Raw genomic sequence first — 4,970 nt, forward strand, 5'->3', positions numbered from 1 at the left:
GATCAGCTCAGTGACATTTGTAGGATTTTGAACTGTTTATAACAGAATTTCAAATACAGACTAAGTCTGGACTTAACGGAAAGTAAGTCCAGTTCTCGCCATTAACTAACTATTAACTATGACTTTTGCCTCAATACATTCCTAATTTGCTGCTTATTAATAGTTAGTAGGGTAGTTGTTAAGCTATTAAGGTATTGGGTAGGATTAGGGATGTAGAATATGATCATGTAGAATATGTGTTTATAAGTAAGCAATAAGGTGCGAGAGGCCGTGATGTATTGTGAATAACTCCGCTCCGCGTCGTGCCTAACAAAGCCCTTCAGCTGTGACTGCAAGAGAATGTTACGATGTAACATGCTTCATCTTATGAAGCTCAAATAAAAACAGAGAATAGGAACTCTTCTTATCCGCTGTCATTTTTTTTAACACCATCTATGATATTTTCTCACACACATACATCTGCTTATCTCTCAGCATGAGAAAACGTCTGTTTTCCATCTTTCATTTAAAACAGACTGATTCACAGCACAGCACAAGTTTTTAAGTGTCATAACAGTGTAACATGATGAACATGTAGACATCCAGAGTCATACCTGAAACAGAAAACTAATAATTACAGTAATTTTCCCTCCTCAATTGACCCTTCGCAAAAACCCGTCCTCCTTAGTTACTGTTGCTATGTCCGACCGTATATATACATATCTATGTGTCCAACAAGCCATGCTGCTCTCACACTAGACATCATGTTCTCACACAGTAAAAAATACATCACGGAGCAAAGAGGACACGGACACGGCGACAGACAAGACAGAGCAGGTTACTTCTGGTATGAAACAAAGTCTCAACTTTCAAATTTTGTCATTTTTTAAGAAATTCAAATAATAAATACCGTTTTGTGGCTCTTTAATGTGTCGTGAAAGATCGCTGTAGAGCCTCATTTCAAGCGGCACGTGAACCGATCATCTTTTCATGTTTACTTAAAGCATGAAACCGCAGAAAGACATCAATACACAACATTTTTCAAGTTTGAGGCTGATGATGCATGGGGCAACGTTTTGAGCAATGTTGTCGGGCAACTTTGGAAAATGCTGTCGCTAGAGGGCAACCAGGTGAGACACAGAGCCCACGACTGATCTAAAATATCCAGATAGAAATTTGTTACCCATTCTAAATGAATGTCCCTGTGTATCATCAGCCTGAGTCCACCGAAGTTAATCTCCTCTCCTGTCTGATTTGTTTGTCGGGCAAGATGGCGGATTCGGGGTTATGATTGGTCAGATTGACATGAGTTTGACATGAGATTGAAAACTCAGGTGATATTCCTATTTATCTTTTATAAAATATGCCTATTTATCTTTTATATGTCTTTTATAAAAAAAAATAATTTGTGTGCAGTTCCGTCTTGTAAATGTATTGCACTCCGAATGTTTGGCTGTCAATCGCTCAGTATTCTTTTGTGATTTTGAGAGTTAAATGTTCAGATTTTGTGGCGTTTAATGATGTTTGGTGGTCTGGTGGTTTTGTCTGTGGGAGATTTAGTAGATTATTACTAAACTGATTAATATTTACAGAAGTCAAAATAAAAGCACAGATGGGTGAAATGTTATTTAAATATATAGATTAAAAACTCGCATAAAATTTTTTTTTTGTATTATTAATTGCTCGTAGAGAATTTCAGAAAATTATATGTGCGTCTTTATAAATGAGACCCCAGAACTCAAGTTCATGTTTTATAATCAAATGTCACTCAGTGAACCATAAAAACACCTGCAAATGGAGGAAATTATGAAACTATTCTGTGTAGTCAAATAATGAAGCTCAAACACTGAAAGATTTCTTCAGATCACTATTGGTTCTCTGTGTGTTGACTCTGTGTAGTTTGACTGTATCATGAAGCTCCTGTGAGGACGCTGAACATCTGCTGATGGAGCTGCTCTATTCTGAGAGGAACAGAATCACTCAAATATGAGTTTGACTGTTTGACTCTTTATTCTCTGAAATGAGTCAGAGTTGAACTAATGGAGAGATGAGGTTTGTTCACATGGAGACTCTCAGCAGTCATACCGACCTTCTGAATGATTGAATCAACTGTTGACTCTGTGATGATTCAGTGAATGATTCATTCTGATGTGTGTCCTTCAGTATCTGTGTATCTCACAGCTGTTACTGAACAACATGGCTGTTAGTATCATCTGCACAAGATTCCAGTTAGAACAATTTTTCAGTCTGGTGCCACAGAAGAATCCACAAAGCACCTCTTATTACATTAATGTACTTTAAAGGTACTTTAAAGAAACCGCCAATGGTTTTTCACAGTAATGCCAGAAGGAACCCTTTTCAGTCCTACAATAAAACGTGTTGTGATATATATATATATATATATATATATAGTGTTATATTATGTGAAACATCCGTCTCCATGCTTGTGTGCTGGAGCTCAAAAATACCACATTTGTGATATATATATATATATATATATATATAGTGTTATATTATGTGAAACATCCGTCTCCATGCTTGTGTGCTGGAGTTCAAAAATACCACATACCAGAAGGAAAAAAATAGTTGAGTGGTGTCATCTCGTAATATGGTTTTAATGTCAAACGACTAACTATATGATATATTAATCAAATCGTAATCGTATTGTGGCATGTTCTGACATAATGGCAGATGTCAAATCATATCATAATAATGAGAATCAATGGTATATTGTATTGTGATGAAACTGCTGTTTGTTACATACTGTAGCTCCACAAGTGTGCCATTACATGGTCCGTACTTTCCCAGCACTGATTTGAAGACCCTATAATGACACATCAAGAACTTTTTGAATCTCCAAAGAACCAAAAGTAAGTAAATAATAAATAAAGTAAATGTGTTTAATCACATCCTCCCATCAGCAGCTGCAGTGTCTCTCAGCTGTATCAGTGCAGTCACTGTGTGAACACATCTTTACTGTTTGAATAGTGTCTGCTCTGACAGTAATAATCTCCTGTATCTTCAGTCTGGACTCCACTGATGGTGAGAGTGAAATCACTTCCATGATCAGCTCCATTTCCACTGAATCTAGATGGAGTTCCTGACTGGAGGGTGTTTATGTAATATATGAGGAGTTTAGGAGCTTCTCCAGGTTTCTGCTGATACCAAGACACACAGTCACTACAGCCAGAAATCGGCTGACTGGTTTTACAGCTGATCGTAACAGTTTCTCCTTGTTTGATGGATTTTATCGCTGGATTCTGAGTCACTGTCACTTGGCCCCAGATCTCTGAAATAAGACATTGTAGATGTTTAGTGGTTCATAGACTGTACATGAGATGTGATTGTTTATTTTGAAACATAATTAATTACAAAATATTTACCCTGAATGCAGAGCGTCAGAGTCCAGATGAGGATGATGATGTTGATGATGTTTGTTGTTGTGTCTTGTGTGATGATGAAGATTGTGTTGTGTTCTGCTCTCAGTCATGAAGTTCATGAAGTGCAGCACTATAAACACTCTCAGAGCACTGAAGCATGTGCTGACAATGCAAAGAAGTGGGCAGGATATACAGCAGCTTGAGTTGCTAACAAACTCACATACACTGTTATAGAACTAATAAATTTATACTCTCACAAATATAATTTTTCAGAAACAATTCTTGAATAATTTTTGTGACAAGTCATTTTTGTGGATATTTCACTGGTTCTTATCACAGTGGTTTATACTGACGCATATCAACACGAATGCAGCATCTGACAGAAGTCACTGCAGAAATATCCTCTTCACAGGTGTATTTCTCCCCCATGCAGTTCTCCCACAGCCAACAGTGTCTGATAATAGGATATTTACTGAGACAAAGAAAAGTAATGTTCAGCTGGTCATGTGATCTCAACACGGCTGCCACCATAGAGACTCAGCTGCTCCAGTTACTGCATGTCAACAGAGCATCCAATCACTTCAATAGTTTCCAGCAAAGATTAATGACTGCCGTACACTCAATATTGCAGCACACTATAATATGAATATTATTAGGAATTAAGAAATAACTAATGCAGGACAGATTAACATTTTATTTTATTATTTAACCACTTACATAATCAATAATATACTAATCAGTCCCTCCAGGATTTCGCAGAACTTTTTTCAGATTTTTGCGGCCTAAAATTACTGATTTTGCTGTGGCTTTTCTCAAAATTTGCGGTGATATTTGCGGCATTTCTTATTGTTTTGCAGTGAAAATATACCACAGACAACATTCTTCTAACATTGTTATGACTTTTCTGACTTCAAGAACCATTGTAGGGCTCCAGACTAACATTTGAGGACACCAGCACCAGTGCCATTAAGTTCTACAGAAGGTGGCACCAGCTCCTGACAGTAAAGCACTCACCCTAATCGCACATGTACATATCGGAGATGTCTATTTGATGTCTGCATTTACATATGCAAGATGCATTATTTAGAGTGTTTGCTCATCTGCAATACGTCTCTAAGACGTTTCCTGTCAGATGTCAAATGGACTTATTAGAATGCATGTAAAACGGCTTCTGAGACATTTATCAGATTACACAGCAGATGTTTCCCAGATCTTTAGCAGACATCTTACAGATGTACTTGTGCTGTCTGGGTAGTTGAGATGCAGATAAAATGAACTTTTATTACTGTCATTCATAATGTCTAAATATAATTTAATAAATACAAATATATATATATATATATATATATATATACATACACACACACATTAGGGAGTAGAAATGGCTAATAAGCCTGTAGGCTAGCCTGCTTCTTTGCAGCCATCTACTAGTAGTGGTAATTTAATGTCTTTTTTATTTTAAAATAAGTGTTTGCTTTCATACATTATGAAACTTTAATTTTATAAATGGGGGCAACCTATGAAGGATGAACAAATAATGTCATCAAAAATAACTTTCAAATTCAGTAATACTTAAAGCTTTGAAGTGCTGGGAAAAGTTGTGTGAAGCAT

General features: G+C 36.5%; 1 pseudogene; it reads right to left on the reverse strand.

Annotated features, from left to right (window-relative positions):
* Window positions 1-1,888: 1,888 nt before the first annotated feature.
* On the reverse strand, window positions 1,889-3,469 carry LOC107681474 (Ig kappa chain V-I region Hau-like; annotated as a pseudogene).
* Between the last annotated feature and the right edge of the window lie 1,501 nt (window positions 3,470-4,970).

Source organism: Sinocyclocheilus anshuiensis, unplaced genomic scaffold, assembly GCF_001515605.1.
Source record: "Sinocyclocheilus anshuiensis isolate Anshui unplaced genomic scaffold, SAMN03320099.WGS_v1.1 scaffold2824, whole genome shotgun sequence".
Lineage (NCBI taxonomy): Eukaryota > Metazoa > Chordata > Actinopteri > Cypriniformes > Cyprinidae > Sinocyclocheilus > Sinocyclocheilus anshuiensis.